This window comes from Melospiza melodia, chromosome 3 (assembly GCF_035770615.1).
Source record: "Melospiza melodia melodia isolate bMelMel2 chromosome 3, bMelMel2.pri, whole genome shotgun sequence".
Lineage (NCBI taxonomy): Eukaryota > Metazoa > Chordata > Aves > Passeriformes > Passerellidae > Melospiza > Melospiza melodia.
The window spans coordinates 26187637-26201811 of record NC_086196.1 but is presented as its reverse complement, the minus strand read 5'-3'; the positions used below and the strand labels follow the sequence as shown (position 1 = coordinate 26201811).

Genomic DNA, 14175 nt, shown 5'->3' with positions numbered 1-14175 from the left:
CAGATGACTTATTTGTAATAAATAGCAATGCTTCAGACTCTATTGAGGACACGTAGTCTGTGCCCCATGCCCTTTCTTGCACATAAAATTATTAGAATAAGCATGAAAGAAATGAAATCCCACACCAAAAGCACACTCTCAAAGGTAAATCATAATGCTCACATCAGGGCTTGTGTGCTGGGATCCTCATGGAGGATGGCCCTACTTTTAAATAAAGAATCTCTTCTCATGCTGAGGGAGGCACTCCCTTGAATTGCCAAGAGTTTTACACATACATATATATGTGTATACATACATACGAGTCAGTCAGTGAGCTGGCACAGCAGGTAAGAGCTTAGAGAATGTAAGCCATTCTCATACCTCTGCTGAAGAAAGCTTGTGTGCATTAAAGAACTTTTTGTCTACTGAGTTAAATTCAGGGAGATACTATTCTAAAAAATCAAGTTTTTGAAATGCCGATCCAGTTTTTATAGCAAGGTAACATAATGCAATTTTCGTTTCTGAAAGATAACACAACTGAGGAAAACATTAAAAATTATCTTTCAATTTTTGTTGAAGTTCTGTATATAGCTGGTAAGAGCCAAGCACATGGTTTGGCACATACTTGGAGCTGCTGTTTCACAAGAAATTAATAGACAAGTCTCATTTAGCCTCAGAATTTGGCATAATATTTGAATGAAATTTTTCAGAAATTGATGCAGACAGTTCTCTGGTGAGATGGGAGCACGGTTTATTGTAAAGGAGAGTATGAAAGCTGAAGAGCTGGCCCAATGCAGAGAGCAGCAGGAAGGTAGCTCAAAGCTGTTTCTGCATCCCTGTCTGTTGAAATAATACAACTGCTGTATTAAATAAATTGGCTTGTCCACCATTAAGGCATCAAGTTTTGTTATACTGTCTCTTGCTGGTCACAGGGACAATTTTACCAGTCTGTGTGCCTCTTGTCCTGATTTGCTCCTTTATTTCCAGCCTGGGAATAGGCTGGGACCTGGCTTCAGTGGTTTTGCTGTGCAGGGATGCTGCTGCCTGCAGGAGCCTTTGTGCACCTTCCTGGGGAAGGCAGGTACTTGCTGAAGCATGGCCGAGGGTGATTTCCAGGGCAACCAGAAACACTCAAGAAAAAGCTGTTGGGGAAAGCCTGCCATCAGCTCCATGCTCCAGAGGAAGATCAGGGCATTCAGGAACCCCTTACAGCTCTTTTCTCTCCCACATGTGGTGTGCCTTGTCCCAGGGACAGGAGCTTGTCTTTCAGCGTGCGGCTCCAGCCGGCACGTGCCAAACCAGAGTTCAGTCTCTCGCCTTCCAGCACCCAGCAAACTCCACAGTCCTTGCATTCCTGCCGCATGGGACATCGCCTCCTGCCTCTTCCCACATGGAGCACAGCCTGCTGCCATGCTCTGGGGCAAACCACACACCCATTGTTGGGTGTTGTGCTCTTTCCCAGGCCAGTGTGTTCTCATGGTGGAGGACAAATTTTATCATTCAGCAAAACACACCAGGTGCCACACTCCAATTGCCTTCAAGTGCTTGAGGCCAGTGTCAGGAAAGATGTCATATAGCCTATTTGCTCCTATGTTCTCTCTTGCCCTGCATTCTACATGTGCAGAATAATGTTACACTGCTTCTTTTCTGCTTGCAGCCAAGTTGGGGTGTGTGTCCTGCTTCTCACTGGAGCTTCAGAAGTTGGTTCTCTCTCATGTTACTTTTGTGCATTGCCCTGGCACAGTGTCAAATGTCAGTTGCCTCAGAGAAATAGGGTCCATCATTTCAGTGTTCTACAGTTTGCCCTGCTCAGGGATCCTTCCACCAGTGTCCTAAAAGCAACTGCCTTGTGGCATCCTACTGTATGCTCCTCTTACATGAGAAAAGCAAGACGACTCCTGCTCCACGAATTGTATGTGTTAATCTCCTAAATCAGTAATGCTGCCTCGCAGCTTTTGCATAGATGAGAGAAAGCTGGCACAAGGGTAAAATGAATTTTCCAAAGGGTATTCAGGGTATCCTGACTCTGCATGCTTTTATCCAACTAATTTTATGTGCTTTAACCACCACTGTGTTTTCTTCTGCATCTCAGAGAACACATACTAAAGTATAGATTTCACACATATATGAAATGCTAAGCAGAAAAAATTATCATCCTCACTGACTTAGTAAAAAGGCAATTATGTCTCTACCAACACATTTATTTCTTCAACTCTGTCCTTCTGTACTCACAATTTGTCCTAAAATGCAAATCAGTTACAAGCTTCTTTATCAACAAAGAGTCATTACTTTTGCTTTTAAGAAAGAATAAAAAATATTTAAAGTATGTGTGAAAGTATGCCCAAGATATATAGTGCTTTTCACACCAAAGAGCTTCAAATATTTTAAAAGATGTAGTTTACATGTCTGCTACACTATTCCCACCAAGATTATTCATCCATTTAATAACTACCTACCTACCTACCTACCTACCTACCTACCTACCTACCTACCTACCTACCTACCTACCTACCTACCTACCTACCTACCTACCTACCTACCTATCTACCTACCTACCTACCTACCTACTAGCTTATACATTTCTGAAAATTATCAAATACCTAAGCAGAAACAATTTGAGAGGGATATCATGGAAAGAGAAGCTGAGCCAAGCCTTCAGATCTAAGGGATATGATTGGGAATATTCTGAATCAAGGACTGGAAAGAGCATTTTGTCTTTTGGGGGCGTTGGGTAGCCTGAAAGCTAATTTGCAGCAGTTTCACGGACAAAATTCACCTCCAGTCTCCTTGGGGGACCCATAATGTTTACAGGTTGCTGTTGTCTTTTGTAGAAACACTTGATCAAAACCTGGGACACTAATTTCCCACATTAAAAGTTAATACTTTTCTCTTGTTTTTAAAATTCATGTTCAAGAGGGACTGGAAATCTACCTGTATTTGGAACTTTTGGAACACCCTTAAAAACCCCCATCACACGTTAATTACTATAAGCACTGTAACTGATCCCCTTTTTCCTCTAGTGTATTTGATAGTTTTAACACAGATTTCCCTGATGCTGTTGCTTTTTGGTGATGATCCTCCTGTCAAAGGAGAGAACTTTCAGCTTATGTCTTCCTTCTCTGCCAGAGTCCTCCTTTCCATCCTTTTTGCTGGAGCCAGCTGGTGATCCCAGTGTGGTTCCTTCAGTTTCTGTGTTGAGACTTCATTCTGTGCGTGCCTTCAGCAGGTGAACTTCACTCCTGCAGGCCCAGTTTGGATTTGGACATTTTCCTAGGAAGCTGCACCCTCATCTCAGCCCTGCATAAGCAGCATTCCTGGTGTGGATGGCCAGCTGGCTGTTACAACCTTTTTTCACACCATGCTATGTAAAACTACACAGGGCAGGTCTTGTTGATGTGTGAAAAATGCTTCTAACAGCCTGCTCCCATGTGCACTGAGGTTTCCAGCTTCACAGACTCCCTGACCCCAGTGAGCAGCAATGCAGGAAACAAGGAAATGCTTTGCTATAGGCAGAGAATGGAGTAGAAAATGAGTGCAGGAATAGGCTTGGTTTTCAGAAGTTTCCAGAAGCATGCTCATTGAGAGTTGGCACTGTGGGACAACAAGTGCCGTAAGAATGAGCCTAAAGAAGCACTTGTTATATGCACAGATCTGTTAAAAAACTGTTTTGCTAACTGTTTTACATGTATTGACTACTTTCCACTGATCAGCTTGCATACAATGCATGTACATTTGGCTTTTCTGGGTGAATGGGGCTTGTGACTGCTCAGAGTGGCACACCACTGGTGCATCAGTCATGTGGGATGTAACATATGCTAGATAAACATATTCTGACATGCTGTCACAGAGGGAAAGTTGGTTGTGAAGGAGGCAGTAAAAGTGGTTAAAAAGTGCATGCATTTTCATGTATGCAAATATACATGCACACACATATATGTATGGAAATATAATAGATAGACAAATAGATATACACACAAATATTATTTTTCCTTCTCTGACGATCATAATGAAAGTCTGAAGATGAAGATTTTCAGGAACTATGAAATTTTTCACTAAAAACTGGGAAATGGGTGCTTTTCTTAAAAAATTGGGAAACTTAACATTCAGTTGAAGAACTGCCTCAACACAAAGAATGTGGCCAGGCCAGCAGCTGACACTTTTCTGAAACCAGAAGATTCCAAAAGCAGATCTTTCTTTCTCTCCTAGAGGTCATGGAAAGTAGATGTTCCTAGAAGGCCTCTGCAAGGGAACACTTCCAATCCCCCTAGACTGCAGCTGCTCCTGCACTACATACAACTGGATGATTGGAGACCTTGGCCAAAACCTGAGTGGAAAAACCCTAAAGCACTGCTCGTGTTCATGTGGCAATGTCTGGTGGAAGTGTAACAGTGGCACATACTTTGGAGGAAACCTAGTCTCTGTCTGTTTTCTACAAATTAAATTAGATGTCTATGCCATGAAAAATTCACTCCCAAAATCTAATTTTTTGTTATTACAAAATCCAAGGCAACTGGGGCTAGAAATATTTACATCTGTTCATGAATATTCTGGATTATAAAATGTCAATAATCTGTCAGGAGAAATTTTTGTTTCTTTTTCTTTAGTTTTTGCTTACCTTTAGAGAAGGTTGGAATGTTTCAGTTGTTTTCCTTGGCCAAATTTTTGAACAAATAGGAAAATACTGAGCAAATATGGAAATATTGAGGAAAAAATATTCCACACTCATTTCACCTCTGGAATACTCTTCCACTGATCAGTCTCACCTGTGCTAGAAGATTACATCTGCTAGTGTGTAAAGTTTTTGTAAATAAACTCTCAGTGCATATGGCACAACTTAATCTAAAAATGAGCTGTTAATTGAGACAGGCACAGGGGAACAAGGTTAGGAAAGAAATGGGATTCATTGGGAAAGGGATAATTTATAGTTAATGTGGTAGAAGGTCATGCAGATATAAAAATAGTCTTTAGTCACTTCTCCTTACTCTACTTTTCTGAACCTGCCTGTTTGCCTTTGGTGTGCTGTGAGTGTGGTATGAACAGATCTCTGGATGCAAAATAGAGTGACTGGGCAATTGGTCATGGCATGGGACAGCCCTCAGGGAGCTGTTCCTCTGGCTAAGCTTGTTGGAGAGAATATGTTTGGATTACAACCTCTCATGGTTTATGGTAGCACTCTTGATTAGATCTCAGCTGCTTCTCGTGGTGGGAAAACCATCAGATCCAAAGAAGAACTATATTTTTGCAGACCTCCTAGGTATGAAGGAGGCTTCGGTGGGGTAAAGGATCTATTCCAGTCATCTAGCATGGCATCTTTAAATACTCACATGTCAACTGGAAGCTGAGAAACATGATCCTGTTAGATTTGGATATGCAGTGGAGACAGACCTATCAAGGATTGATAGGGAATACACTGTATGGGCCATAATTGTACATCACTACAAATTTTTTTTAAAAATTATGATGAGGAGATTTCTGTTTCATTACTGGTTTGGAGATGTTGAGAATAAAAACGTTTTGACTCTTGGCTCTGCTTTTGCAATTGGGGCAAAATCAGGAGCAAAGAGAAAAATTTAATCTAGATTTACTTTAATTCTAGATACCATCCCATGTTTTATGAAGTCCTGGTCCTACTTGAAATCCTGTTTTATGAAGCCTGCAAATATGACTTGGAAAGCAATCCTGCAGCCCTGGATTTACCCCCAGTGAGCAAAGTCTCATCCACTGACTCCCCAAAGACTATTTTAGAAAGAAATGCTTGAAGCAAGACGTAGAGATAGGGATCTCTGTAAAATGTACTCTTAAAGACAGTCTTGTATACAGTGGTTTCATGTTATATAATGGCATGTCAGACATGGTCTGTCCCAGTCTGAGGACTGAGCCCTTTTCACTCAGCACACACAGTCTCAGGCTGGTAACAACCCCATGCCTTGCATGGATGACATATTTTGGTAGACAGTGAGAGGCTGGACTCAGAGCTAACATAGAGAAAACAAGAAAGACATAACATGTAAAAGAGTATTTCACGCACGTCCAAATTATGCCTGTAAAAAATATTCTTGTGAGAAAAATAGCACAGAGCAGGGAGGAAGGAGAGTGCAGTGTGGTGGGGTGGACAAAGAGCCAGCTCAGGCAAGCCTGGCTGAACAGCGGTTACCATGCTATAAAAAATGGACATGGCAAATGTACTGCATTTGCTAAAGGCTCCATGAAACTCCAGGGAAAACAGAGCGTTCACAGAGTGGCTCTGCCGACAGCAAGAAAGTTTCATTATTATTAGTCATATGCTGAGGATGTCAAGGAATTTTAAGGCTGCACTCTTTGCATTTTTAGAGGTTATTAATGAAATAGCATAGCAAGGTGAATTACATTAAAATATTTTTCTAACCATTCCAGAAATCTTGGTCCAAGTTGGCATAGGGGGCTGGCAAGTGGTGAACTTTTGACCTAAGCTCAGATTGCTGGGAGACACATCCTCCTTGTTAGTTTCGGGTGACAGTTCACTGTACTGGAGGGATCCACTTGTGTGTAAAGAGGCGAGTGGGGGAGGAAGATTTAGCACTGCATTTTCACAGTGGCAAGAAATTCCATCCAGCTCAAATGTGTTTTGGCCCACTGCCCGGCTCCTTGTCAGACATATGACCATCACTCGGCTTCCTATTTCTGGCCCAGGATAAGCAAGCCCCACTAGTGGTTAAAATTAGGCAACTGACCTGTGACAACACATGTTGACTCTCCAACAGAGGGTAGACATATTTAAAAACCAGAAAAGAGCTAGACACACCAAGATTTAATGTCAGCGCCATGTGCAATTCATCAGTTTGGGCTACTATAATTCAGATAGCAGCTGATCTACTTCATGGAGAAGACTTAGCAGGATTTTCTGGCTTCCTTCTGACCAAATACTTCCTATAATGATTGCTAAAGAGAAGATTATGCCATTATTTTTTTCATGGTAGAAATCCATAGCCTGGCTCCTCACCCTGTCATTATGTAGTTGTATGATGGAAAATTTCTGAGAATAACAAACCAGGACATCTGGTTTACACAAAGCTATACTTTTGTTGGGAAAGTTTATTTCCAATTGAAACAGAAACAGACTAGATGGTTAACAAGGAGGCATTTTCCATTTGTCAAAAACAAGTCAGTCAAAACATTTGTGCACATTTGGATGACTTTCTTGAATGCAATACTCTTATAGCCATTACACTTGTTTCTGCTGTTATCACGCCTACCTTCATCTGCTTGGCCAATGGCATTGGTCATGGCAGCCTGTCTGTCAAGATCATACAGTTCTCTGGGCTTTATTGCATTTCCCTAGAACCTGAGATACCCTCCTTGAACCCATTAATGAAGACTGCTGGCTGTCCTTGAGATCCCTTCCTGAGCCTTTTCTACATGTTGAGGTATACCTAAGAAATCAGCCAGGGAATATTAGGCTGGGTGAGCAGGCTGTGGTGGTGGTTGATGTCTGAATAACTGTAGAGAGCTTAAGAATTGAACATGCATTTTCATATAGGCACGGTAGCCGTCCTTCATCACGCTTGACATCTGTGTTGCTCAATAACAGCACTGAACCAAGGAGTCTGATGGTGATATCCTGCAAACTGATCCCTTCTGTCATGTAATAGGGCCCTTCTGTCCTTGCATTGCACAACCAACCAAACAAGTCAGCCTTTTAAATCTTTGAATAGCTCAATTTAATACATCCTCTCCTCTCCTCTCCTCTCCTCTCCTCTCCTCTCCTCTCCTCTCCTCTCCTCTCCTCTCCTCTCCTCTCCTCTCCTCTCCTCTCCTCTCCTCTCCTCTCCTCTCCTCTCCTCTCCTCTCCTCTCCTCTCCTCTCCTCTCCTCTCCTCTCCTCTCCTCTCCTCTCCTCTCCTCTCCTCTCCTCTCCTCTCCTCTCCTCTCCTCTCCTCTCCTCTCCTCTCCTCTCCTCTCCTCAATACATTGCTTAAGCAGAAATTTCCAAGAGACTTTCAGTTACAGCACAAAGCAGGATACTTGAAATTACTAAGAAATACACTTACTAAACAATAGAACAGTAACAAAATGTGCTTCTGCAAATGTTTGTTGTTATTAACAGTCTGGTATTTTAAATTATTCTGGTCTAACAAAAGCTTTGAGTCCACTGGAAGTGCATCTGTTACTCATGGGCTGCTTACTCTTTGTGGGTACAAGTGACATTGCAGGGGCAGAGAAACTCCAGGTGCCAGCTCAGGTGTGACAGCATGTGCTACCCTTTTGATGGGAGGGTGCCGAGGCAGATCCATGTCAGACACTTCAGGACAGTGTTCCCGGCCCTATCTTGGGTTCAGGGCACAGTGAGGTGCAGCTGACTCCAGGTCTGCACCCAGTGTGGTTCTCATGCTAAGTAAGTCAGGGCAGAGCCAGATGGAAGGATATGGGGACAAAAGCACTAGCCATAACTCCAAGGTAGTAATTTAGGCTTTTTGATTATCTGGGATATTCCTGCCTTCTACTTAACACCATGGAGAAGATGGCTGTGACTGCTGGCACCTGAATTTACTTATTGCTGAATGTCAGCGCATGTGTGGGTGTTTTAACACCTTGCCACTGCAGTGAGGTTCGTCAATATGGTCCAGACAGAAAATGGCTCATGGGCTGGTTGCTATTTGTACAGAAAATAAAACATTAGACCTTCAGGTCAGGCGGAAAAACCTCCTTCCTCTTCTCTCTCTTTACAATGCTCTTCACTCAGCAGGGTCTCACCTGGCTTTTCTGCTCCTCTCCATCATGTTCTCTGCCTGACCCACAATATGCCAGCAAATTCCCATGCTTGCAGAGTGCCAACAGCTGTCACTCAGAAGAGAAGATCAAGAAAATTCCAGGCAAAGAAGAAACAACTTGTCCAGTTAGCAAAGGGACTGTGACCAAGTAGAGCAGGGTTAGAGGACTGACAGAGTTGGTTTCTGATTATAATTACATCCTCCCAGGTGAGATGTTACATTTCAAGATATAAGCATTTTGGTCTGTATGTTTCAGCCAAGTCATATAAAATGTTTAAATAGAATAGAATATAGAGTTTCAAACAGTGTTACAAATGGGTATGGTTGGAAGGGACCACAGTAACCATACCGTCCAACCTCCTTACTCAAGCGGAGTCATCCTAGAGCACACGGAACAGGATTGTGTCCAGGTGATGCTTGAATATGTCCAATGAGAAAGACTCCATAACCTCTCTGAGCAACTGATACCATGCAGTCACCCGCACTAAAGAAGTTCTTCCTCACATTCACATGGAACTTCCTGTGCATCAGTTTCTGTCCATTGCCTCCTGTCCTGTTGCTTGGCACCACCCAGCAGAGCCTGGCTCCATCCTCTTGGCACCCCTTTCAGATACTGATAGACATTGATGATGTCCCGTCTGTCACCTCTTCTTGAGACTCAGGCCCAACTCTCTCAACCTTCCCTCATAAGAGAGATGTTCTTTTCCCTTTTGTAGCTCTTTGCTGGACCAGCCCCAGGAACTCCATGTCTCTCTCCTACTAAGGAGTCCAGAACTGCACACAGCACTCCAGATGTGCCGTCACCAGGGCTGAGTAGAGGGGCAGGTTCATCTCCCTTGACCTGCTCAGAATGCTCTTTATAATGCAGCCCAGGATGCCATTGGCCTTCTCGGCCACAAAGACACACTGCTGGCTCATGAACAGCTTGTTGTCCACTGGGATCCCCAGGTCCTTCTCCTCAGAGCTGCTTTCAGCAGGTCAGCCCCCAGTCTGTACTGGAGCATGGGATATTTTTTCCCCAAGTGCAGGACCCTGCATTTGTATTTGTTGAGTTTCAGACAGTTTCTCTCTGCCCATCTCTCCAGCCTGCTGAGGTCCTGCTAAAGGGCTGCCCAGCACTTTGGAATATTGGCCATTCCAGGATTGTGTCTTCAGAGAACTTGCTGAGGAGGCATATCCCCTTCATCCAAGCAGTGGGTGGATTAGTTAAACAATACTGGGCAGCCCAGTATTGATCCTTGGGGGCACCACCAGTGACAGCCTTCCCACCAGACCCTGTGTCACTGATCACAGGGATCTGCTGTTCAGCTAGCTCTCAGTCCTCCTCACTGTCCACTCATCCAGGCCACACTTCCTAAATTTGCCTAGGAGAATGTTGTGACAGTGTCAAAAGCCTTTCTAAACTTGAGGTACACAGTGTCCACTGCTCTCCCCTTGTCCATGCAGGTGGCTGCCACATCACAGCAGGCAATCGGATGGATCAAGAGGGATTTACCTTTAGTGAACCAATGCTGACTACTCTTGTTCATCTTACTGTCATCCATATGGATGGACATGTCCTCTAGAATGAGGTTCTCCATCACCTTTACAGGGATTGAGGCGATGCTCTTGGGTCATCCTCCTTGCCCTTTTTGAAGGCTAGGATTACATCTTCTTTCTTTCTGTCCTCAAGCACCTCTCCTGAACTCTGTGAGTCTTCAAAGATGATTATGAACAGCCTGGCTATAGTCTGCCAGCTCTCTCAGCACTTGGGGATGCATTCCATCAGGTCCCATGGACTTGTGGAAATAAAGTTTGCCCAGGTGTTCTCCAAACCAATCCTTCTTGACCACGGGAAAGTCTTCCTTCTAACATTCCTTTACTCTGGTTTCCTGAATCAGAGTTGCCCGGGGGTTGGTCTTGCCAGGGAAGACTGAGGCACAGAAAGCATCAGTAATTGTTATTCAGCATCCTTGTTACTGGGGTCTCCCCTCCACTTAGCAATGGGTCTACATTATCCTTGTTCCCCAACTAAGATTAATTCTTCCTTAAATACTATAGCCTCCACATTAAGTATTTGTTTTGAGATGCTAAATTTCAAACATAGAGGGTTTAATTGAGTAGGAGGACTTTGCACAATTTTAAAAAATCCATTCTTGTTGCTTTTGGGTCTCACTTTTCCTACTTGCTATTACCAGTTGGCCTGAACATTGTTAGCCCAGGTGCTGTTTCCTGATGCCCCTGAGTTGTTTCCTCTTTCTTTTGTCTCTCCTATAGCAAGAATTTAATGTTGACTGAATCTGCTCAATGAATTAAGCAGTACACTGATTGTGGCTCCCTGAAATGTTTAAAAATGTCTGCCAGTGTAGATGGCCAAACTGTCATTAAGGTGCTCTCATGCAGGCATGAAGATCCTGCTCACACACAGCAATTCATCTCAGTCTCCACAGTAGTAACAAATGTCATCTATATACAGAAGCTACTCACATATCTCTTTTGGCTGACATTATTGATGCTTGTCTTTCTGGACACATATATTGACTAATTGCAACTGCCAGTGTTTTAAGAGTCAGATCAAATAATAAAAGTTGATGGTGGCCAAGTGGTACTCTGAACTCCCAGGGCCACTTTGAAATATGGGAAAATTATTTCCATTGGTTTGATAGAACAGTATATTATACTTATGGAGTCAATGTTTTAAAAATGTGCTCATTCTCTACATTTGCTCCTGCAAACATGCCATCAAGAGAACCCTTTCCTGAAAAAAGCCCTTCCCTGCATAATTCCTGACAAAGGGAGCTGGTGAAATGGAGGAAAGAAAAGCAATTTTAGTACAGCACCTGTAATCTGCTGTGAATTATTATCATAATTCAATATTTCTTTAGGCTGCACTCACACACTGCATTTTACATTAGCTTTACCTTTTGATAAGTTTTCATCTATTACAGAAGTCATTCAAGTCAATAGTGTGACTATTTTGATTTCCTATCCTGCAATTTCAGTAACAGACCATGGTTTTAGAATCATAGAATTGAATGTTTTGGATTCTAAAGGATCTTAAAGATCAACAATTCCCAACATTCCCAGCCTCCCACCATGGACAGGGGCACTTTGGGAAGTTTTCCCTGTTTGTTGTTCATAAGGCCTAAATGTGCCTCAGAAAGGCATTGTAACCATTACATCATGCAAACCATGTCTCTTGTTCTAAATGTCCAGGCAATACATTCATCTTGTTCAACCTCATGGAACTGCTTTTCAAGAGCAGCTGTAAGTTCTTACCCCTTACCCACAGGCAGAATTAACTAGCGCTCACCTGACCCGGTGTAAAAGACACTTTCATTCACCTGACATTTAATAACTTGTTATCTAGCACCTTGCTTCTGTCCTCCTAGGCATCCTGTCTATTCTAAACTTCCTCTCTTCCTAATGGCATATGCATGTCCTGTTCATATAGCCCTCATGTCTAAGGGCTCTGCCAGGCCCATGCAGCAGCCTCATTCTTCTCCCCCTCCTCTCTGATATCTGCTTACCTGAACATGACTTCTGAGTCACTGTGCATGACCTTATTTTCTTGCTGCAACACAGTGTACCTGGTGAGAAGACTGGCAAGGCGCTGCGTTGAGCAACCCTTGTCTTTTCTTCATCCCCAGACTACAAAGAGTGCAAGGCAGTAGTTTGTCAGGTAGGCACAGAAATGGGTCCACTGTCACTGTGACTTGACTGTGCCTGTCTCCACATCACTTTTGATCCACAGGATGGCATTCTGTGAAAGGCAGGGGTTTGGTTTCTGCTTATCAATACAGATTTTTTTGTTAGCAGAAAAGAGAGAGGGTGCAATCTCATTCTCTCTCCAATCAATCTGTAGCAGTAGCTCATTAGTGTTACCTTTAAATTTTGGCATAGTGAACATGGAGAGACTTAATCCACTCTTTAATCTTTGCTTTCTTTTCTCTGACCACAACACTCGCAGTCCTTGCATTGCTCCTCCAGAATGTTGAGTGGAGTAGGAAATAGGAGAAAGCAGGAGACATGGCTGAGGGGAAGAGGCACTGTGTCTACCTTCATCTTTTTCTGAAGCTCTTCTTGGTCCACTTTGGCTATATCACCAGGCAGCACTCCCCTTTCTATCCTGCAGTCCAGGGAGCACATACTTTATTCCCAGCTGAACCTGTTTAAGTAGAGGGTCTCCATCTCCCTCTTCACGATGGATTTGTCTTTTCCTAAAGTGGACAGTCTTGATCCTGAGCTTATCACGCGCACATTGCCACTGAGGAATTGCCACCAAAATTCAAATTTCGTCTTTAGATTTGAGATTTCTGTCAGAAAGAGGCTGTCTTTCTGGAAAAATATTCCTCCCTCATCTCTCTGTTAAATGAAGTTTTTAAAATTACAAGTACATTTTATTTGCCTCGCTCTTTCATTAAGGCTCCTGTAGGCTCTTCACAGCACCAAGGCTTGCTGCCAAGAGAAGGAACTGCAGTCCAATTTTGTGCAAATAACTCTGGGCTTACTCTAACAGCACCTTTGTTTTTCAAAAGTGCTCTCTAAGTTGGCAGATGCTATTTGGTTTCCCTCCACCAAGCACCTGACTCAGGCTTGCAGCCTGGAAAATGTAACCTCATGTTAGGCTTTGTGGATTGCCTAAGAACCTGATATTCCTAAACTCCTTCTGCAGCCATCTCATGAGATCTCATGGTGGTGACATATAATTATTGCCATATAAAAAGGGAATACAAAATAAGAATTAAACACTGCCAAGAAGGTCATGCCTCTGAGACATGAAAGACAAGCTAAGGAATGGCACAGTGTCTGTCCTCCCATGAAGATTACAGAGAACTCTTCCCTCCCATTCATCATGACATAACTTTCCTGCGGGGATTATAGCATTTGTTGACAAGGAAATGTAATAGTAGGAAATTATCTGATGCATTTTGATATGTCTAAGTGATATCTAGCAGGTGGAAACATGAACAAAAGCCTCCATGTACAAAAACAGAGTCCCATGCTTGTCTTTTATTGACAGCACTTTATTATTTATATTCTGCAAGGACAACAAGTAGAAATGCCAAATCTAGGCCAGGGCTGAGAGAGCCAAGTCATACAGCTGGACAAAGGAGGGACAGAATACTTAAGTAGTCAAAGAAGGAAGTAGGGGTAATGTGTTGGGGAAAGTGTCAAGAAAAATGAGAAGGAAGAGGAACAGAGATACCAGGAAAGGAAGGTAGATTTACTATTACACCCTGAAAAAGACAAAGATGATGACCCTCAGTGAATTTAGGGAGTGTGGAAGCTGACTGTTTCATCAATGTAAGATGTGAAATTGCACCTACACTCACAGTTTAAAGTACTTTCATGAAGGACTGCATCAAGGCACCTCCCATATTCAGCACATCCACTACCAAGTGTGAATATTGGTTTTTATGCCCTTCTCAGCAATCATTTTTTGCTTTTAGACTCTGCCTAAAGTTAAG

At 42.9% G+C, this 14175-nt stretch overlaps 1 long non-coding RNA gene across 4 annotated transcripts in view; it reads left to right on the top strand.

The window, feature by feature from the left end:
* LOC134415567 (uncharacterized) overlaps positions 1-14175 on the top strand; it is a 56243-nt gene that overhangs the window by 7954 nt on the left and 34114 nt on the right. The window contains exon 4 of one of the 4 annotated variants that reach the window (XR_010027082.1): positions 690-835. The exons of the other annotated variants lie outside the window; for them this stretch is intronic. This is a non-coding gene — a long non-coding RNA (uncharacterized LOC134415567). Of the gene's footprint in view, positions 1-689; positions 836-14175 lie in introns of those variants that run through there. 4 annotated transcript variants of the gene reach the window in all.